This window comes from Lissotriton helveticus, chromosome 4_1, assembly GCF_964261635.1.
Source record: "Lissotriton helveticus chromosome 4_1, aLisHel1.1, whole genome shotgun sequence".
NCBI classification, from domain to species: domain Eukaryota; kingdom Metazoa; phylum Chordata; class Amphibia; order Caudata; family Salamandridae; genus Lissotriton; species Lissotriton helveticus.
In genome coordinates, this window is record NC_136063.1 from 780,535,886 (window position 1) to 780,559,315 (window position 23,430).

Below are 23,430 nucleotides of genomic sequence, written 5' to 3' on the forward strand. Positions count from 1 at the left end.
GCGACAATTCGGGGAGGGGAGGGTCGCGTATTCTGTGGTCCTTGTTTTATACTATAGGAGCCGTTGACATGTAGTTCCCTTATTTCGGGTCAGATTAGGGAACCTCTGTCGTCTTACCTGTCCTTTCCCTTACGGCCCCACCTGGGTTCATTGACTTCTAGCGGAAAAGGAGAGGTAACGACGCGGTCTCAGGGTGATTGTATTAAAGACAAGTTTTTGTGCAAATACTGACGGTATTTGAAGCCAATTAGGTGGGGTGCTAGGGGTGGCAGTCTGCCAATTTCGGGGCTAACCACTCGGAAGAGTGGGAGTGCAGAAATAGAGAGAGAGAGAGAGAGAGAGAGAGAGAGAGAGAGAGTGAGAGAGAGAGAGAGAGAGAGAGAGAGAGAGAGAGAGAGAGAGAGAGAGAGAGAGAGAGAGAGAGAGAGAGAGAGAGAGAGTGCAACGGCAGGCTAAATAGTACACGTGCAACAGAGAGGGTGGCAGTGTATTCAAGAAAGGCTATTTAGTGCATTACACAGTAAAGGGCATTCGCGGGTCTGCGTTAGGATCTTGTAATCATGCAGTTTGAGCATTAGACAGGGTAGAGGGGACGCGCCTTGAGAAGAAGGAAAGAAGAAAGGAGGTACCATTTTGTCGCACTTCTCGCATTCTCGGTCCTTCGACCAGTTGGGTCGACGCCTCAGTCACACACACACATTCCCTCATAGTTTCGCATCATACGTGACATGGGTTCATTCGTCCGGTCTGGTTTAAGGGTGATCACTTTGTATCAGGGTTGTGCTAATTTTTCGGGTTTGTTCGGTACGTGAGTAGTCTGCAGGCATGCTTAGACGCCACCTTGCGGCGCTAGTCCGTTTCGTGCATTAGACATGGCAAGGTTTCGGATCTTCGCCACACCTCGGCTGTAATCTCTGATGTAACCTGCAGAGGGAGGAAAAAAGGGGGGGGGGTGGGAGACAGCATTCGCGCACATTCAAATACATGGATTCATAAGTCCTTTACTTACCTCTTACTCGTCTTTCCTCCTCGGGGCAGGGTCCCTGGGGATATGGTTTCTGGAGTCGAGGGGGGGTAGTGTGTTCATATAGGTCGTGTGCGGGGAAACGTAAAAAGGAAACCAGAGGTGCCTAGTGCGAGGTATCTAGTCAAAAGGATGTATCTCACTATCGGGGTCCTTAAACCTCTTTCAACGCTGTGGCGTTCTAAGGTTCTTCGGTTCTTGGGCCCCTGATACTTTGGAACGTGGTACTTTATAATATTTACATTATTTTATTTCTCCCTCCTTTTACATTCCCTCATTTACACCGTTCGTTTTACCCATCCTTGGAAGTCAAGGTCTTCCTCTACGCGAGAGTTCATGGGTCAGTTGCGTACTTTGAAGGCGGAGTGTCGTGTTGTTGATCCGATCCGTCCTCCAGGGCTGGGTAACCATCTTCCTTTAACCTTAAAGAGAGAGCAGAGTAGGGTGCACAGAAAAAAACTTTCCCACCGATCCCACATTTTTTTAAAATAAAGCATGCAATACCCGTCCATAGTTTCAAAGACTTTATTTTGCAAAATCATTTCAGCATATGGATTATGAGGGTGCGGTCGTATTTGGCCGGTCGTGGCAATGGCTAAAGTGCATACAGTGGGGGGTTTCGCTTGCAGCAATAAAAACATCGGAAAGTTTTACTCGTTCATTTGTAAGTAACTAAAACGTCTATTAATTGGTTGGGGGTTCGGGGGCATTTATTTTCCTATATGCATACCGTACGTGAGCGTCGTAAATGAGGTTTACATCAGTTATAAAAATATAATACATTGTACATTTGTAATCAACATTTGCAACGGGGATCCTTTCATACTGTTCGTCGTGTGAGTTCTCCTTGTCTTTTCTAGCCAAGTGTACAAAGGATCATATAAAATCTCAGAACATCAAGTTTATATTAGTGCGAAGGAACACCACGAGGTGTTCGTAAGTTCCGATTGATACCAGCGCCATTTTGGGCGGGGCCGGCACAGTCCGGAAGCAGCATCAGGGGGAGATGTTTCCATTACTGGCAGTTTGGACCAGAGTCCTTTTCGGCAGTTCTAGAATTCACGCTAACAGAAGGTGTGGCAATGTCATGTTTGTTTCGTTGGCGATCAAGGCAGCCGTCCCTTACCGGAAACCTGCAAAGGCCGAAGGTTCCGCCGGGGACCTTTGTATGATCTTCAAGGCTGCGGAGATGCTGTCGGAGATGGGGGCTCGTGCTCCATGGGACAAATGTTCGAGTTATATGGCTGGCCAAAGTTACTCTAGTGGCCGGGGCCCGCCTTCCAGCGGATCCAAACGCCATTTTGAGGCCCTACAGGGGCCACTCTCGTCGAGTTTGCAAGAATGGAAGAGATCCTTCGGAGTGAAAGGAAGAGGTCCCTGTTTTGTGTAAGCGGGACGTTCAGCTGGGGTGCAGCTGTGATGCCCCCACCTGGGGGGGCGAGGGAGACTCGTTCACATCGTCTCCTTCTCCCGGTGCACTCCATGCCGCTCCTTTTCATCGCCCCGCATGAAGGTCTCTCCACATCCGGTGTTCCCCAAGTGCCACCATTGTACGTTCGGTGCTGCGCAAGTACTGGGGTGCCACCATCGTACGTTCGGTGCTGTGGAAGTATTGGCACCATCGCCTGACTGGGGGTGTCCGGCGTCGGGCCGGGGGCTGGGAAACCTCCTATCGGTGGAGGTGGGAGAGGCTCGTCCGCGTCGCCTCTCCCTCCCAGCCCAACTTGGACAAATTGTTGTGGAGGTACGTGCAGGACATCCCGCCGTCAGGACTGCTGCGGCTGTGACGGAAGAGAAAAGGAAGAGGTGCCTCGTTCTCCTCTTGACATGTGGCGGGACTACCTTAGTCTTTCCAGGCCCGTTGCGGCCGGCCAAGGAGACATGTGGCGGGACTACCTGCAAATGCCCAGGCTGCGGGCTCCTGCCTCTCCTCCGGCTCCCCCATACGTTAAGATTTCCTGACCAAGAGTTGGCGGCCGGGCTCGCCTTATATGGGTTGCCGTTGGTTGGGCGTAGCCGTAACCCTGCCCTACTTTGGAAGGTTCCAGAATGGGGGGGGGGCGAATGTTCTGTTTGACTTTCATTTTCTACAGTTTATCGTTATTATTCCTTGTTTGTTGTGTTAAATTAAAAGTTCAAGTTCATTAATGGTCTACGGATTTTGTTTTACCATTTCTTTCTTTCCAGGTTGCTTTTATGCTAAGTTTCTGCTAACAGAGGTCGAGTAACACGGAAACACGTGTAGAGGGATGACGCAGATTTGTACATTACATACACACAAACTCAGACGGGGGACAGTACAAGTACGACATACAAAGACCCAAGACAAATATAAAAACAGTTATTGGTCATAATTATCTCTTTCCGTCTGTGAATTTTAAACGAGGCTGGGTTCCCGTCTTGACATTGCCCGACCTAGGAGAACTTGAGCATGCCGCTGAGATTTTCCTGGCGAAATCTGTGCCATCGGGCATAATCAAACGTGGTAGTTCTGTCTGGTCTGTCTATGTAAGTCGGGTTCTTCTTTGTCTCGCGCCTTTTCTCGTACTGTCGGTCTGTCGTTCTTGTCGGCCCTTTGCCTTTACTCACGCTCAGTAGAGTCGGGCATTGGGCTTTCCAGTGTCCGACATACCTACAAAAAGCGCATTGGTTTGACCCTAAGTCTGGTCGTCCTTTGCATAGTGTCGGGGGATAAGTCGTGGGTAGCGGTGTCCTGGGGTTGTCCTGTCGGTATATTTCTCTACTTTGTTTGTCCTCGTCTTTTCTCAGTCGTTGCATAGCCTCTCTGCGCCACATACCGAGACTGTCGAGCATAATTGGCGTTGTCTTATTATTTCGAAGGGCTATTTCTAACGTTTCTATTTTATCAAGGTCAAAGGATCCTGCCAGTGGCCACTGTTTGTCTTGGCTATCTTCGGTATACCTGTGCCATAATTTATTATAAGCTATGGTGACTAACCCATAGTTTATGAACATGTCCTTATTAGGGGTGCCTTCTAGTGGAGCTATATGGTCCACCTCTAACACCCGGTCCGGGCTAAACAGGCTATTTATCAGTGGGGAGAAGACAGACATGACGGCTCGTAACGAGGGACTAAAAAAAGTCAGCACTGCCTATCTTATCACTAGGTGCAAAGACTAGACAGAATATTTCTATTCTACGTTGTTTGCAGGTAGTGAATACCTCATGGACCAAAAAACCAAAAGACCAATAAATAACAATGGGGAGAATGAGTAGGTCCGCAAAGATCTGCGTTACCTACCCTTTTCACTATCTGCAAAAAGGGTGGTCACTTCCCTGTTTGCAGACAGGGAATCTCCAGGAAACAATATTTTTGCGAACAACAGTTCAGTTTCAAGCAATTATTAAGTGGGGGAGAAAGAAAACAAGCACGGCTGCTACCCTACCTATCCTCCACTGCTTGCAAAGAGAGAGAGCCTGTTGTTTCTCCGTTTGCAGACAGTGAATCTCCAAAATAAAAAAAATAAAAATAAAACGAGCAATACTAGTATTTTTGAACAATCAAGCAATCAAACAAATTTTTTCGCAACTTGTCGTGGCAACACGACCTTACCCGGACCATGTGGACAGTTTCTTGTCTTCCGAATCCAGCGCCCGATCGTCCTCTTTTTCTCGTATTTCTCACGGCACTCCTGATGGTTCCCAGTCAGGACCGTAGATCACTCGAGAGAGGTCTGTTCGGAACTAGTGAAGTTCGGATGATCGGCTGCCAGACGAGGGTCTATTGGGCAAGAGCTCTCCCGATCGTTGCAGTCGTTCACTCTGTCGTCGGGACCTCTCCCACTGGATCCACGAGTCGCTGATGGGCCCCACGCTTGGGACGCCAATTGTAAAAACCTGAGTCGGGTCGGGGACAATCGATATTTGCCCGGCGGTATTGCCTCTGTGACCCTCTAGTTATTAAATCAAATGAAGAGGCAGGCGCTGGAGACTGGAAAGCAGGAAACAAGGTTTTTTTTTATTCTCTCCGGAGGAGAACACAACGAAACGGACAGAAGGTATCGTTCTGAGGTGCTCTAACTGTATTTCTGAGGCCTGGCCTCTTATACACACATTTATGACTTTATTGTAGATTACACATACATGTTAAAGCTTTGATGTACGGAAAAGACATTCTCGGAACTCCCCTTTGGGCCCGTTCCCATACACATTTACAGTTGAAGTCCCCACCCTAGTCACAACAGGTGATGAGCATCGCGCAGCTGGATAATCCGCCGACTCACGGAATGTGGGGGGTTTGATCGGGTCTCATGGGGTGGGGGCTTTGATCAACCCGGGGATTCTTTGATGGGGGAAGCTTTCTATTGTACGGGGAGGGGCAAGGATGGTATCGGCAGAGCTGGGTGTCGGCTTGGGAACGGGGAGGACAAAACGGGCACACGGGGAAAAAGGGGGTTTGCATCTAAGGGCCGGAGATCATGAAAGGAAAGCAGGGAGGTGTCGCGCTGGGAACAGGATGAGGGCCTGGGGCAGAGCAGCGCCGAAGAGGGGTTTATGACTCAAGGCAGGTGCAAGCAGGGGGTGGTCAGCGTGCAGGCTTAGCGAAGGCAAAGGGCTATGTCAGGGGCCAGCGGCATGCAAAAGGGTTTGTTCTGATCGGGGCATCTTAAAATGGCGGGCGCGCACGACAAAAGTGTGGCATCAGGGGAAGAGGCAAGATGGCGCAGATAATGTTCACCAAAACGTACTAATTTTCAACAGGTTCAAGTGGGGGTGTTTTGATTTTCTGGTTGCTGGCATGGCCCGCAATGCCCCAGCTCCTCCTAGGAAATAATTAGTGTCAGCATCTATGCCAGGGCCCCTGTGACATCAAGCCTTTTACCCATTCCCCGCCTGCCTGTTCACAGAAGTAGCACGGTCGGCTGGTAGTGACAGAGTATGGTGGGTGACGAGGCGCCTGCTCCCAGTAGGGGGTCTGTCGGGTAGGAGTAGTGGTGAGCTCAGGCCAAGAGCGGAAGTACGTGCGTGGTTCTGAGAACAGTCCGGACTCCCGGCCACTGGACTCCACCGGTGAACGCAGCACAGTGTTTCAGAAAAGGGCCGGTGCTGAAAGGAAACTTGTGGGGAGGATGTGTCATGGGGTGGGATTGGGGCATTCGAGTGATCATTGGACAGAAAGCACGAGGCGTTCTTTCTGCACTCGCTGTTCGTGCTCTCACTGTGTGTACGGGTTGACGGGGCCCACTCTGTCCTTATGCACGGCCTCTAAACCCACGCCATACTCACCCTGTGTATCCTTTCCACACCCGCTGTCTTGGTACCTTTTCATACTGAGACCTCCCCGTCTTCCTGGCACCCACCTCGTGACTTCTAACTATGCACGGTGTATGGAATAAACCTGCAGCAACCTATTTCCAATTAAATTGTTTTGCGTGATTATTTATTGCAATGCATGCCATGTTTGTGGGTAGGGGGGGCTGTATCGGCACTGTGTGTGTGTGTGTGTGTGACATATCTTGTCAGCAGCACGTTATTCGATGGTGCTGCATGCTTATTGTGCCCAGGGCTGTTTTGTCAGCAGGAATTCTTAAAGACAACGTGCATTCTGATGTAAGCGATGACATCAGATCAGGAGCAATATCCGGATCCTCCCGCCTGGTGTTTCAGAGTGGGCACGGGTCGTGCTCTGCACACTTGTGCACCACCATGGTCACGTGCAAAGCTCCTTGGAATTGCTGGACACCGTCGTATCTTCGTGCAGTGCATGTTTACGAGGCAGCGCATCGCAGACAGTGTAGAGTTTGCATAATTAGTGTCCGTTTGTGAACGGGTAACTTGGTGTCAAACATCCTTTTCACGCGCGGTGCGGGGTTTGGGCTGCCTCCTCCGCCCTGCACGGTTTCCAATCCCGGCACTGCCCTAGCACAGTGCGCCTTGAAGCTTGGGCAGGCAGCGCCTCGACAGTGGCTGTTCCTGGGGGCTCCACCGTCCGCGGAACCCCCAGATTTTAGAGGAGCCCAGGCTGGGGAAGGGGCAGGTCCCAGCTTGGAGATACAATATCGGATCACAAACCAGGGACTCTGGTAATAACGAAATCACAATTAGTATCTAAGGAAGTCCCTTGTTTCTACCGCTGCTCACGCAGGACATGGCACACCTTCGTATGTGAACACATCTACTGCCCTGTGGACGCACGTGCACTTCTGCCGCGATTGCTTTCCAACCTTGCCGGTAGCTCCCCTCCCCCTCCGCGCCTGCAATGACATGCCCCCTCTTGACACCAATGATCAGCGTGACACTGGCGGGGCAGAGCGCGCTATCGGGATCGGTTGTCTGTTTCATTTAGCACCTCCACGGCTTCTGATCCCAAGTGGGCGTTATACGGTGATAATGACCGAGAACGACTCGAAGGGTGGGAGGACGGGGGCAAACCTCTCGCAGCACCTACGGGCACACGGGGAGGGGGGGCGGGAACGGACAGCGGGAGGGGGGCGGACACGGACAGGGGGGGGCGGGAACAGCGAGTACTTAAAGGGAAACGTGTGGGAAGGGCAGGGCCGGGCTTCAGCGTGGGCAGCTCTGGAAACAAGCATTGGCGGTGGCGAAATGAAATAAAAACAAGTCAGGTCCCGGGCCGGCCAGCCAATCACAGCGCGGCCCGGGGAATGACGTCACGGGGGTGTCCCGGGCCGGCAGCCAATGACAGCGCGGCCCGGGACAAAGGGGCGGGACTTTAAAAAAGTCCCAGAAACGCCCCCGAATCGCGTTTTCACGAGAAAGCGTGATTGACAGCCTCTGTCTCCCAATGGCTAGCCTCCATTTATGGAGCTAGCCAATGGGAGACAGAGGCGGAACCAAAGTCCATATGTAGGATCATGAGGTTTCGCCGTGGGCGGAGCAACTGCTACGCAGTTGCAACGCCCCAGGGCGAAACCTAAAAACACATGGGTAACGAATACTACCTTGCACCCATAGTGGTAAAGGCTACTTAATATATAAGGTCACCCGCCTGTGGTATCCAACCAATTTACTTACTCAATGAGCAAAGGCAAAGGGTAGGCCTGTAAAAGTGAATACAAAAATGAGTAATCAAGCACATACGTAACACTAAACTGTAACCAACGGTAGACATGTACAAGGCTCTTACTCCTTGTAAATACAGCCAAACAAAACAAGGATGTAGACGGACAGCATGTAGCGGTTCCTTAACGCAGTAGAGCAGCGCGAACCATCAGTGTCTAAATAAGCTTGTGACTAACATTTTCCCATTTCATGCAGAAGGGAGAATGTGAGGAATTTGTCAATTCTGATTAATTTAATAATATCTGTAGGAATGAAAGGCATTGCACTGGGCAGTAAACTGTAACACCCTGCCAAGTTAAAAAAATAATTCTGAAAGATACTGATTTTTTCTCCAGTGAACTAGGAATCTGTGAGCCCTTGGATACACTCTAAATTTGTTTTTTCCTCCTCAACACAGCATATGGCTCTGCTAAAGTAGTGGCGCAACAAAAACATAGCACCACCTATAAGCAAGGTGCCATCAACTCTCTCTCCGAAACAGACTAGGAGTCGACTCACTTCTAACAACTTTTTAATAAAGCAAGCGCACAGTCGTTTTCATCCATACCCCATGGACACAAGATTATTACCCTTTTAAGCTGTAAATCTTACCATTCCAGTTGCAGGTCTTAGAATGACACTTGGCCTAAGACAGCCATAACCCTTACAACAGTGCTGTCACCAAGACACAAATTTTCATAGTGCAAATGTCAACTTCTTTTCGACAGCTGCTACCCATAAAATATGTTTGTATATCAATGTGCACATAATCATATATTCTGCAAACTTATGTGGTTATTTTCTTTCACAAAAAATGGGGACTTTACATATCACCCTGCTATATAAACTGTCATCGACATAGGAGATACCTGTCCCACTGTTAGGACAGCAGAAGTCCTGGACTTCCTCCTCTCGGGAAATAAGATACAAGTTGTAGTTGTCACAAATAAACAAATAACTAATCCTGTTTCAAAGAAAGTGCCTGTAAAAATAGGTTCATTTGAGGAAGATCACCGGTTTCTGATATCTGATTTAGGTCCTGTAAATCTGGTGGATAGAGTTCTTTTGTGCAAGTTAAACTGCACACCGGATGGTGATGAATTTCAAAAGGATGAGGAGGATGTAGAATTTAAAATGGCCCGACAAGGACAGCTCGTGGATTATATCCTGTATGAATAGTAGATGATTTACTTCCTGATTTGAGAGAAACTGTAAAATCAGAAGTATGGGACTTTTCAGAGAAGGAAATGAATATGCTACTTACCAGTATGCATCTGTTCTTGGCATGTAGGGCTGCTAACATTCATATCTTTTGCATTAGATCGCCGCCTAGTGTTGGGTCCGGATGATCGCACATTGTTGTCCTGGAAGAGTCTTCGAAGTATCCTGAGATAGGTGGCTCCTCCCCTGGACTACAGTGCGCATGGGCATCGGCTCCATCCCCAGATTGTTTTTAGCCATTGTGGCAGAGATGGAGTGTAAAGTGTAAAGGATGTCCATGCTAATCATTGAATGCAAGAATATGTCTGCAGCTGCGACAGGCACCGGGGAGGAGGGTGGGCGATATGAATGTTAGCAGCCCTACATGCCAAGAACAGATGCATACTGGTAAGTAGCATATTCAGTTCGAGGCATGTGGGCTGCTAAATTCATATCTTTTGCATAGAATATACAGCAGTCCCTCCGTTAGCGGCGGTTGCCTGTGCCAGCTGCAGAAACTTGAAAGAGTGTCTTGAGAACAGCCTGCCCAACAGCTGCCTGCTGTTTGGAATGCACATCAACACAGTAGTGTTTTGTAAAGGTATGTGGTGTAACCCATGTGGCTGCTCTACAGATGTCCTCTAAAGGAATGTTCCCCAGGAAAGCCATGGATGCCCCCAATTTGCGTGTGGAGTGCGCCCTTGGGGGTATTGTTAAGGTGCGTTTAGCCTTTTGATAGCAGATCTGGATGCACTTAACAATCCATCTGGCTATTCCTGCTTTGGAAATAGGGTTGCCCTTGTGCTGTGGCGAGAAGGCAACAAAAAGTTGTTTTGTCTTCCTAAAGTGTTGTGTCCTGTCAATATAGTACATCAACGCCCTCTTAACATCCAAAGTATGGAGCATTCTTTCCGCCACTGTTTGTGGGTTTTGGAAGAATGCAGGCAAGTCAATAGTTTGGTTGAGATGAAACTGTGACACCACCTTCGGAAGGAATTTGGGGTTAGTACGTAGTACCACCCTATTTGGATGAATTTGTATGAATGGCTCTTGGATTGTGAGCGCTTGCAGCTCACTGACACGTCTCAGTGACGTAATAGCAATAAGGAAAGCTACTTTCACGTTAGGAACTGGAGTTCACACGAGTGTAGTGGCTCAAAAGGTGGTCCCATCAGCCTGGTGAGGACCACATTGAGGTTCCACACCGGAGCTGGTGGTGTTCTTGGGGGAATGACTCGTTTCAGACCTTCAAGGAAGGCTTTAATGGCAGGCACTCTGAAGACAGAGAGATGTTGCCTGTTCTGAAGATAAGCTGCTATGGCGGATAGATGTATCCGAATGGAAGTGTAGGCTAGATTGCACTTATAAAGATGTAACAGATAGCAAATGATGTTAGGGATAGATGCATCTAGCGGGTTTATGTTATTGGCTGTACAGTGAAGGACGAAACGCTTCCATTTTGCAGCATAGCATGCTCTGGTAGTCGGCTTCCTGGCCTCCTTGATGATGTCCATGCATTCCGGAGGTAGGTGAAGGTAGCCAAACTCTAGGACTTCAGGAGCCAGATCGCCAGGTTGAGCTGTTGCGGATCTGGATGCTGAATGTCTCCATGGTTCTGCGTCAAAAGCCTGGGCGTTAGGCGCAGCCTTTGATGCGGCACCACCGAGAGTTCCAGAAACGTGGTGTACCATGCTTGGCGTGCCCACGTTGGAGCAACTAGGATGAGTGTCATCGAGTGCTGCCTTAGTTTTCTTGCCCTTAAGGAACTTCATCAAAGTCGTCTTTTCTTTACTTAAGGGAGGTCGACAAATAATGTGTGCCTACTCAGGGATGAAACTAGAGTTTCTCTAGCATCACGTTATCATTAGTTTTCTTGCCACCAGCGGTATCAGAGGGGCTGGTGGAAAAGCGTACGCAAATTTGCCTGACCAGTTCATCCATATCGCATTCCCCTGCGACTGTGGGTGAGGGAACCTGGCGGCAAAGTGTTGGCATTTTGCGTTTTCGTTTGTGGCAAACAGGTCTATCTCCGGATGACCCCACTGCTGGAAGTACGGGCGGAGTACTGATGGGTGTAACTCCCACTCGTGCATTTGATGGCTGTATCTGCTGAGCAGATCCGCCATCTGATTGTCCTTGCCGGGGAGGTGTTCTGCCATGAGGAAAATGTTCCTCTGAATGGCCCACTTCCACATGCTCTGAGCCAGATGAGACAGCTGTGGCGAGTGGGTGCCCCCCTGCTTTTGAATGTAGTACATCGCTGTCATGTTGTCCGTCCGGACTAACACTATCTTGTTGCACAGATGTACATTGAAGGACTTGAGCGCCATGAAGATTGCCATCAGTTCCAGATAGTTGATGTGCATCTTCTGTTGCTGCGTCGTCCATAGTCCCTGCACTGTGTAAGTGAGCAGATGAGCTCCCCATCCCTGGAGAGATGCGTCCGTCGTCAGGATAATCTGTGGCACTGGCTCTTGGAACAGTCGGCCCTTGCAAAGGTTGTGTGGATTCCACCAATGCAGAGAGTTGTACGCCCGACTGGTAACCAACACTAGGTCTGTCAATTGTCCCTGAGCCTGAGTCCACTGATTTGCTAAGCACTCCTGGAGCGGACGCATATGTAACCGTGCGTGAGGGACTATGAAGATGCAGGAGGCCATCATGCCAATCAACTGCATGAACACTCTCGCTGGAAGCGAGTGTTGTGGTTTGAACTTTTGGATTAGAGACTGCATGCTGTCTATCCTGACCTGGTTTGGCTGAGCCATGGCCGTCAGGGTATTGATCGTCGCGCCCAGAAACTGCCGGACATGGGCCGGCTGAAGGTGCGACTTTGGGTAGTTCAGCGAGAAGCCCAGATTGTGAAGGAGGTGAATGGTAGTCGACATGTCCGTGGCGCACTGTTGTTCCGACTTGGCTTGAACGAGCCAGTCGTCCAGGTAGGGGTAGACATGGATGTTCTGCCTCCTGAGGTGCGCCGCTACCGTCGCCAGACACTTGGTAAACACTCTTGGGGCGGTGGTCACTCCAAAGGGTAGGACTTTGAACTGATAATGCTTGCCTTGGATAGTGAACCTGAGGTATTTTCTGTGGGACGGGTGTAGTGGTATGTGGAAATAAGCATCCTTGAGGTCTAAGGTTGCTAAGAAGTCCCCTTGGTTTAACAAGGGAAGAATCTGTTGCAGTGTAAGCATATGGAAATGTTCTGACAGTATATACAGGTTGAGGGGACGCAGATCTAGAATGGGTCTGAGAGATCCGTCCTTCTTTGGAAAAAGGAAGTACAGGGAATATACCCCTGTGCCTTCCTCTTCCACCGGCACGAGCTCGATTGCGCCTTTTTGCAGCATCACCACTACTTCTTGCTGCAATAAGTGCAAGTGCTCTGCGGACATAGGCCGTCGCCTTGGTGGAATGTTGGGTGGAGTGGACTTTAACTCTAGACAAAAACCGTACTGGACAAGTTGTCGCACCCACCTGTCTGTGGTGATGTGTGTCCAGACTGGCAGGAACTGCTGGAGTCTCCCCCCGACAGATGTTAAATGGTCGGGGGGCAGTGACAGAGAGTCACTGTTTGTTTGGGGCAGAGGAACGGGAGTTGTTGTTTCCTCTGCCACGTCCTCTGTTGCTGTTTCCTCGATAACCCCCTTTATTCTGCTTGGGGTACGAGGACTGCGCTCCACCTCTAGTGAACTGTGATTGTTGACCCATCTGTCCTCTGGTGACTCCACGTGCACCTGAGCGACGAAAAGTGTTGCCCCGAATTGTTGTGATTGAAGGGCCCCCATAGACTTAGCAGTTTCGTTGTCTTTTTTAATCTTTTCGAGGGTGGTGTCAACATCAGGACCAAACAGTCTATCAGGATTGACGGGCTGATTGAGTATGGTCGTTTGAATGTCTGGTTTAAAACCTGATATGCGTAGCCACGCTTGTCGTCTCAGCATGACGCTAGTGTTAATAGCCCGAGCTGCTGTGTCCGCGGCATCAAGTGCACACTTTATGGCTGCATTGGAGATGAGTTTACCCTCTTCTATAAGCAGTTTGGTACCCTCTTGAAACTGCGAAGGCAGGTGTTGTAAGACTTGCTCTAGGGTGTCGTAATGCGCCCTATCATAACGTGCCAATAGCGCCTGTGTATTCGCAATACGCCAGAAATTGGCAGCCTGCGCAGCTACCCTTTTGCCCCCTGCCTCAAGCACTTTAGACTCCTTGTCTGGGGGAGGAGCTTCACCCGTCGTCTGGGAGTTTGCCCTTTTGCGGGCATTTGCGACCACAAGAGAGTCTAGTGGCAACTGTCCCCTAATGTAAGCAGGGTCTGCAGGTGCAGGTCTGTATTTCTTCTCGATGCGTGGATTGACCACCCTCGCCCTGGTAGGTTCTTTAAAGATGTCCGCAGCATGCTTAAGGACACCTTTGAGCATAGGCAGTGTCTTTACTGTCCTTTCGGAGACTGAAAAAGTGTCAAACAGAAAATCTTCTTCCACTGGGTCAGCATGCATGTCTACATCATGATTAGCAGCTGCCCGTTCAATGAGTGCATGAAATCCTGCAGAGTCTTCTGTTGGGGATGCACGTGCACTGGAAGGCTGTGGGTCCTGCCCCACATTCTGTATTCCTTGGTCACCTATGTCATCATAGGAATCCTGCTGTGCATCGGGTTCATTGATCGGGAAAGTGTACTGGTCATCTTGTCCATATTCCTCTCCCTCAGAGTGGTCGGGGGAAGGTGTTGGACTCCTTCTAGGAGGAGGCTGGATAGGTTCAATCAGGACTGGAGCGTCCTGTGCAAGCCTTTTCTTCTTCAGTGGGATAACATAGGAGTCCACTGGTTGTGAAGTGATCTTCCTCTTGTAAAGGGTCAACTTGCCCGTGTCTGCGTCGATAAAACGCTCAGAATCGTCTCCTGAGTCGAGTTGTCGACCCGATACTCCAGCAGACGCGGATGAGTCCGATGTCTTTTGCGCCGACTTTGGCGTAAAGGCCTTTGGTGCCTGCTTTGGCGGCAGAAGGAAGAGAAGTTTGCTAGCAGGCTTCGCCGGCACGTCCATCGGCTTCTGGTGCGACGGCGCCGGAGCCGACGTCGTAGAGGCCTTATCCCGAATTCTCTGGAGTGAAGTGGCGATGAGGGATGCGTCACTCACAGCAGCACTTGGCACCGACGAAGAGGTCTTCACCTTGCCGTCGGATCCGACGTCTTGTGGGCCCTTCGGAGTCTTAGACGTCGATGCTGCAGCCGTAGACACCGAGTCCTTGGACCGATGTGTTGAGCTTCCGCTCTTCGATCCGTGGGATCTTGCAGGCTCCGTGTCAACCACGCGTCCGACTAACGACGTCCCAGTCGGTACCGGAGTCTTGTCGCTGGCTTTGGCGGACTTTGACGGCGTCGTCCCGGTCGACCCGTGCCGGACGACCTTCTTAGAGGATACCTACTCCGCTGACGACTTCGGCACTGTCGAATCGACAGTTTTCTTCGACTTCTGTGGACCGGAGGCCGACGGAGTCGATGAGGTAGCAGGCTTTGGGGGTTTTGGTGGAACGACCGCCATCTTAGGTGCACTCGAATCCATTAGTTTCGGTTTCGTTTTGGGGTCGGCCATTTTAGGTGTTGTCGATACCGTTGGTTTCGGTTTCGGTTTCGATACGAGCTGCGTAGCAAGTATGTCCGTGGCCGGGCCTGAAGGCGGGGCCGTGGCTTGCGGTACGGGGTCTTGGGTAAGGCCGAGTGGCGATCCCGTGACCCGAGCCTGATCTGCGTAACCTTCGGGGCATAGCTCATCCCCAGAGCTATCTTCCGCGGCCCCATAAACTTCTTCGACGTCCCCTACCTCGTCGACGTATTCAAGGCCTTGATCCACGACTCCATCGTCGTCTTCCGGATCCGCCTCGACCTCCGTCGCGGGCGGCGAGATTTCAAGATGATGGCTTCGGCCCTCTTCTTCCTGGTCGCCGAAGATGTTCTCTGGAGCCGGGGCCACTTGTCTGGCCTCAAGGCGCACCGCGCGCCGAAGCTTGAGCGTCTTCTTTGACCTGAATCTGGAGCAGGCCATGCAGTTCTCTTCGTTATGGTCTGGCGATAGGCATTTGTTACAGACCGGGTGCACGTCGATATGTGGGTATTTGGACCCACAGACGGGACAGTATTTAAACGGGCTCCGCTCCATGATGAAAAGTTTCAGTCGTGTTGCGATGAGAAGGCCTCGATGTCCGAAGAGTGATACGACTCCGCAGATTCCGACTCAAAGAGGCGGAGGAACTCGAGACCGTACGCAAACAATACCGACGTAATGAAACTAAGGCCTTTTGGCCGTAAAAAAGCTAGTTTTCTCGGTTCCGACAGAGAGACGTCGAGACCGCATCCGAACCCAATGGCGGAAAAAAACAATCTGGGGATGGAGCCGATGCCCATGCGCACTGTAGTCCAGGGGAGGAGCCACCTATCTCAGGATACTTCGAAGACTCTTCCAGGACAACAATGTGCGATCATCCGGACCCAACACTAGGCGGCGATCTAATGCAAAAGATATGAATTTAGCAGCCCACATGCCTCGAACTCGGACTAATCAAAAGGTGTAGAACTAGTCTGTAGTACAATAAAACCAAATGCAGTTTTCCCGAAAACACTGCCCTATAATCTAACACCAGAGACAGTGGTAGTAATAACACCAGAAATTGAAAACATGCTAAAACAAGGGATTCTGTCCCAGGTTGTCTCGTGGTGCCGAATACAGCAACAATACTGTTTCAGAGTCCCTGGACTGCAGAGTGGTTTACCGTTGTGGATCTCCGTCAGGCGTTTTTCTCTATTCAGTTGCCCAAGGACAGTCACTTCTTGTTCTCCTCATTTGTATTTGGCGACAGAATTTTGGCATGATGCCAATTTCCACAGGGGTATACAGAGAGTCCTTCGATCTTTAATCAGATCTTGAAAAAAAATCTAGAGACTCTGCAGATGCCTTTCATTTCAGTTGCTGAACGATACATTGAAGACCTGCTTGTGGCATCAAGTATGAAAGAAGCTTGTAAAGAGGACACAATTGCTCTTTTAAATCACCTGGCTGAGAGCGGGCACAAGATGTACCCGAGTAAACTACAATACTCAAAAAGAAGTTCTATATTTAGGACATCTCATTGAGAAATTAATGAGAAAGGTGTTACAGGAGATAATAGAGATAATTCTGAAAATGAACCCACCCAGAACTCAAAGAGATGTCAGAATGTTCCTGGGAATTGTTGGCTACTGTAGACAGTAAATAACCAACTGAAGCACAAAGATGTGCCTGATTCGCTTCCGTCGGACAACGATTGCTTGAAAGCATTTCTAGAGCTGCGAAAAAGTCTCTGTCATTCCCCAGCATTAAGAATGCCTGATTGCAGTAAAATGTTCACATTGCTTTGCAGTGAGAGGGAGGGTTGCACTCTCTCAGTGCTTACTAAGTTGCATGGAGACTCTTAAAGACCTATGGCATATTTTTCAACCTTTCTTGACCCTGTTGCCGCAGGACTGCCAAGCTTCCTTGAAGTGATTGTGGCAGTTGGTGCCAGTGTTGAGAGATGCGACAGCATATTGATGGGACACCCTCTTTCAGAGATGGTCCCTCACTCTGTTTAAATTAAGCTCATCGGTACTAAAACTCACTATATTACAAATATCAGACTTACAAAATACACAACAAACGCTTACTGCTGATAATGTTTTTCTGAACAGTTGTCAAACACTCAATCCAGCCACATTGTTACAGCTGCCTGAGAATTATATTGATGGAGATGAAGTTTAAGGTTCAGATTACTGGTTTCTCTAGAGTCAGACCAAGCGACCCATTTTAGGAATGAAGTCCTTAGAATACTGTGTGTTGCTCCTCAAGTGAAAAAGAGACTGCACTGTAGCTATCGTCCCGAGGCTTCGGGAACAGTCGAGCAGTTGAATGGCATGCTGAAATCTCTATTGGCCAAAGTCTGTGCATCTACTTCACTGAAATGGGCAGATGCTTTACCACTGGTTTTGAGGAGTCTTAGAAGCACCCGATAGGAGATATGAATTATTTCCACATGAAATCTTCATGGGTCGTGCTATGAGACTGCCTGCTGTGCCTACAAATGAGCTTGTAACCATCATGGATGACATCATCTTTGATTAATGCAAAGGATTAGCTGATGTATTTGTTCTCTTTCTCATCAGTTTGGAGCTGCCACTGCCAGTCCACATCATGAGCAGTGCCACAACCTTAACCCAGGCGACTGGGTTTTGGTGAAAAAGCATGTACGAAAAAGCCCCTATCAGGTACTCTTGATGAACAACACTGCTGTCAAAAGAACTGGGATACCTAATTGGGTACATGCCTTTCACACCCAGAGAGTGAGGGGTCCATATGAAGAAATAGTGTACTTTGAGCCAAATCCAAGAGCACCTGGGTCCGTACATCCAGAAGGACCAGAGAGGGGTGAAGTACAGCAACATCTCACACCTGTACAAGTTCATGAAATCTCACAAAGTGCTGTGAAAATACCCACTGAAGAAGAAGAACTGAGAACTGAAAATAAAGGAACCATTGAATTATCACCAAATAATTTGAATGATCCAGAGGAAGGGACAATTGTAAGAGAAAATCCCCTATGGAGATCAAATGGCCAAATGGTAAGAGGCAATTGAGATCAAGTGTGTCAGTTGAAAGTATACTACAAACCATCATCGAAAAAACTGAATCTAGTGGTGTAAGTGAAACAGAAGAAGATAAACAGACACTAAGAAGATCCAAAAGAGTACCTTGTTGCAGGTATTCTGCACCTGAATGAACTTACTACTCAGACAATGTGCCAAATGCATCAGGTCAAAATCCAAATGAACTAGAATCAGAGACATTTGAACCTCCATGATAAGCCACACTAAAACAGTGTTGATTAAATACGTTTTACGAAACTAATATTACAATCAAGTACTTAACATGTGTTACTTAGAGAAACTCAGAAACTGAAAAAAATGATATTAAAAATTATAAACTGTGTTTAAGACAAAAAAATAAAAATAAAAGACTGAAATAAATGAACTTCATAACAGACAATTAACAAAGGTGAATAAAAAGAATTAAGAAGAATTCCCTAGGGCAAAGGTTGCAGTAGAAGAGTAGGAACAACATATTTAGAAGAAGATAGAGTAGGGCTAGGGATGTCTTATGAAGATTGTTACATATAGGCTGAATACAAATAACTGCAATTTTATTATGAAAAGTGTTGCTTGTTTTGCATATGTAGAAATCAAAGCAGAATATTGAATCTACTTGCTGCCTCATTCTACTCAAGGTCTGACTTTAGATAAACATGTATGTCCTTACCAAAAGTAAGGTGTATAATAGTGACTAATGCCACACTAATAGTTGTTGGATTATCACATATAGTTCTTTTAGTTGGAATTAGTTTTATACCCGAGATAGAAACACTTAGATCTGCACCTGCACCTACAAAACCTATGCACGCAATCGATGAGACAAAACTAAAAGCGTAATTTGTAGATTATTCAAAAGAAGATTATTTGACAAATGTTTATTCTAGGTACGTTTTATTTCCAAGTTTAATCATGTAATACAAAATAACAGCCATAGTGGGATAGTCACTCTCCGTAACATAGTAAAATATAACTTGCAGCTGTGCCATTGTGCTTAAGTTACAATGCGTAGTGCTAGTAATTCCAGTTAACCCCATACTGGTGCCCTGATAAGAGGGTAAGCTTATCTCTATAAAAAGGTCTCATCTATCTCAGCCACTGTCCCTAGTAGCCACACTGCCAGTGGGGTACATGGTGTCTCAATCGCCTGCAGCAAGACCATTGGCATATCACCCTTTCAGCGCCAACATTGGTCACTCAGCTCTGCATCCAACTGAGGCAGTACACTCTGTACCTTTGGTTGCAGGACACTATTATGAACGCTCCCCCACTAGCCCAGTCACTGGGGTTATGCCTCCCCTTTGGGTGCATCCATGGTCGGCACCTCCTCCTCCTCCTCCTCCTCTCCAGTTATTTCATGTATCATATGCTCCCACTCTTGGCAATCATCATCCAAGGGTTCGTCTGTACCGACTTCTTTCATGCGTCTCAGTTCTGCCCAGGCCCATTCCACTAGGTCTTTAGTCCGTGCCAGGATCGTGGGTCCAGAAGGAGACAGCCATCTAATGGCAACCCTGCACTAAGCCAGAAAGCGAACCAGTTAGGCAAACCTATAACGCACCCTCCCTCCCTGGGGCAGGGGATAAGGTCCAATAGACAGTGTTTAACTGTGGTTTCAAGGCGGATATTAGTATCATGTTTCAAGTGACCAATTACCCCCTGCCAATAGTGAGTCAGACTTCCACAGCCCCATATCATGTGTGTGAACCCCGCTACGCCTCCCCTGCATCTCGGGAACTCGTCCGTGCTGGCAGGGTAGATTTTACTGAATCTCGTAGGGGTCAGGTACATGCGGTGGAGGACATACAAAATGAGCTAATTTGGGCATTACAGAACACTTCCTTCACCAAGTCGCAGGGTGTGATCCACTCTGCATCCATTTAGGGTTCTGGTATTTCCGCCTCCCACCTATCTCGATAGGCTGCCTGCGGTCGGTCCTCCCTCAGGGCCCGATATATGTGGGAAACCAGTACTTCCAACGTGCAGGTCTCCCATGGCATGGCTGGTAAGTCGAGCCACAATCTCCTTGCGAACCTAGTCAGGGCTGAACATTGTAAAAACTATCCTGGGCCCACCCCAAAGAACACCTGTGCTTCTTGGAAGGTGAGACAGTTACCTGCCGCGTATAGGTCTCCAAACAGATCACATCTTCGGTCTCTCTGTCTAGCCAAGGATACCTCGCCACTAAGGTGTGCGGATTGGGGTATCCTTAGAATCAGAAGTTTTCTGTCGATCGGCTGTGTGCGGAACACCCTCCTGATGGCACTCCCCCACACCCAGGTGACTTGTTCTACAAATGAGTGAGTTCGGTTTTGCTTTGATCTTGCTAGCAATTTAGAAGGAAGGTGCGCCGTTTCTGGGGTCCCAGACAAAAGGCTTTTCTACTTGTTATCTCTGTCCGAACACCATCTGGCCCCATGATGTGAATGTGACGCCAGGTAATACAGCTCAAGGTCTGTGAGTCCGAGTCCACCCCACATAGGATCAAGCTTGAGAATTAGCAGGCCAACCCTGCTGCACTTGCCCGCCATATTCTAGATTAGTTCAGGAATACACTCAAGCTTTAGACACTAAAGACAGTTATGTCTGTGCACACTTAACTGCTTCAGCTGCAAAATAAGTGGCGTATCCCCACATCCCACTTTCATATGCAATTACATGTTGTATTTTACTTTGTTTATTTTATAGACATGAGTATTTTGAATATTATTTTTCCAACTATGACACAGTTATTTCCAAAGTTCCTCTTCTGACAAGAATGAATCCATTTCCACAAGCAAAAGGTATGGATATTGCATTGTATTTTTTTCTAGATCTTCCACAGTTATAGACATTCTTAGGCCACACAAACAGAATCTAACCTGTTTAATAAGTTCGTTAGAAAATAAGTACATTTTAACATTAGAGGAGAGAAGAGCCAACATTTTCCGTAATGCAAATAAAGGGGAAGATGTTTTAAGAAATGTTTAGAAGAAAGAAGATGAAAACAAGATGAAAATGGTTTATCCTAAATTAAAATTAGATAGAGGACAAAAAGGGAAATTATGTGTTTATAAACGGAGAAACCGGTTAAGAAAGAGACACATTGGGATAAGTAATTGTGAACACACTTTTGGCATTTTGGGAGGACCTATTCAAATGTTAACAGGGGTAGAGGCAGTTATTCCTGGAGTCTACTGTGTGCGTGGACAGGATGCCTATTTTCAGCTACCTGCTGATTAGGAGGGGTAATTGCTATTTAGCTTTATTATTTCCTAAAATATATCATGTGAAAAGAATTGATACTTTAACTATGACACCACCCCATACAAACCTTTAGTACTAATGATGGAATACAATTAGTGGGAGACATCTTTGGACCAATTATACCACGAGCATGAGAAGTTTTAAATAACGAGAAGAAAGTTATCAACTGTAGTGGATAAGCTGGCCACTAGTACATCTGGTATTTTGCTGGCAGTTAGCACAGAATTAGTATGCTGCAAGATTGATTAGCTTTATACGTATTATTAGCTCAAAAAGGCAGAGTCTGCAAAATGTTGAACATTGCTGCTCATACATCCCGGATTACAGCAAAAAGTTATAAGAATCTGTAAAGAACATCTCTGAACCTGAATTAGAACCTTTAGAAACTACTAGTGTGTTAGGAAGTTTAGCCAAAGGAGCTTGTCATTAGCAACTGTTTTGCAACAGTGGGAGAAGGACTTTTTAGAATCATATCATAAACCTGTGCTAATTATTGGTATTTGCTTGATATTCTTATATACTTTATATAAAGGGTTTAGATGCTATATAACAAGGACGAAGAACAAAGGAAGAGAAAGGCAAATTAGAAAAGAAATACAATCGGAGGAGAGAAACAATAGGAAATATAAAGTGTTGAAGGAAACTGAATCCCTGAAAAATAAAAAGATTGACTCAGCAGAGAATGAAAGTGCTCTCCAAAAGATTCATTTATCAATTGCCTGATAGGAAGGCAAACTCCCTCATTTTTGATAGATGTGTATATAGCAACATTGCCTACACAGTTAACGAATGTGATTATGAATGAGTGTTCATTTTTTCTCACGTTAACCTGTTTTACTTTGTATTCCACTTTTTAACTTTCAACTTGTCTTGTTGGAAAATCTTTTATGTAAGTTTTATTCATGTTATACTCTTTTTATATTGATTGTACTTTTATGGCCCTGCTGGCTGAAATAAAGGGATCTGACATGAACAGATTCATTTGTGAAGACGAAATTGTGATGGTTTTTCAACCATCAGAGGGAGGAAATTGATTACGTGAAATTTGATTTCGCAAACAGAAGTGCTATTGTTAATAATGTGCTAAGCCTGCATTTAAATAAGTGCACATACCAAACCCAAAGTTTATAGTAGGCAACCATACTTAAATATTATAGACCTAATTCGAAATAAAAGTGCTGATTTAAGTTAGCCTGTCAATGCCCTGTTAACTGAGAAAACAATTAATGGATTAACACAGAAAGGCTTGTTTTTCACATTGAACAGTTGTTTGCGCACAATGTTTTTATCCAATTCTACATATGATGTGATTTTCCATACGTTTTCTGTTAACTACTGAAGAGGCACTTGTTTTGTGTTAGACAACCAACAGCGAGGTTCACAGTGGGAGGAGAGGAGGCAAGAGGAAGAAGGAGCCATGCGAAGAACATTCTGGACTGTAAAATATCAACGACGATGGAGTCTGCCTATTGCCAGGAGTTTACTCAAATTCCTTTGGAAGATGCAGAAGACACAAAGAAAATATTGTTGCAACATAGATTATTGTGAGTTTATTAGTGCATGTTCTTACTGTAGCGCCAGAATTTTCCTTCTCCGACTCTCTGACTGGAGTTTCGCTGCTGAGTTTCTGATGTATTTCGTCATGATAGGCAGCCATATTCAGATTATGTTGCTTTTCTGTTGATTTTTGAGCTGAGATTACTTTACAGCTTATTACGCAGAGGCTTTATGCTTACGCATTGATTCTCTCTTTAGAACTCTTGCTTATCTAAACTGACACCTTTTTTCTTGTTATTCCAATTTAATTTAGATTAGGATTTTCCCTTTCTGGAACACGCTTGTTGTATTATTAAAATAATAACCTTTTTTTAATTAATATTGTATTCTATTTTATAATTAAATATGGATTGATGAAATATATTACCTTTAAATGCTGAAACCTAAATATTAATACTAACTTAACCAAAAATGACAAACTAAAAGATATTCAAATAAAACCCTTTAACTTACACTAGTTCTCTTTATCAACTGTACTAAAGGTCTTTAATAATTGTTGCTATGTGTTTAAGTAGATGATCGCTCCTTATTTCTCCTTGTCGACGAAAAAGGCCCATACGATCAATGGCAGGGGCTAGTTAGTGATTACACCCGAAGATTACCATATAGAAAACCCCACTCCCTCACCAAAAAACAGAAATCAATTATTTTAACCAACATGCATTGAACCTATAGTATCACATGCATTAGCAAAGGCGGAGCTCACACTTTCTGAGAAAATCT

At 46.9% G+C, this 23,430-nt stretch overlaps 1 protein-coding gene across 2 annotated transcripts in view; it reads right to left on the reverse strand.

Annotated features, from left to right (window-relative positions):
• Nucleotides 1-23,430, reverse strand: part of IMPACT (impact RWD domain protein) — a 267,241-nt gene that overhangs the window by 95,478 nt on the left and 148,333 nt on the right. The gene's annotated exons all lie outside the window — the stretch shown is intronic.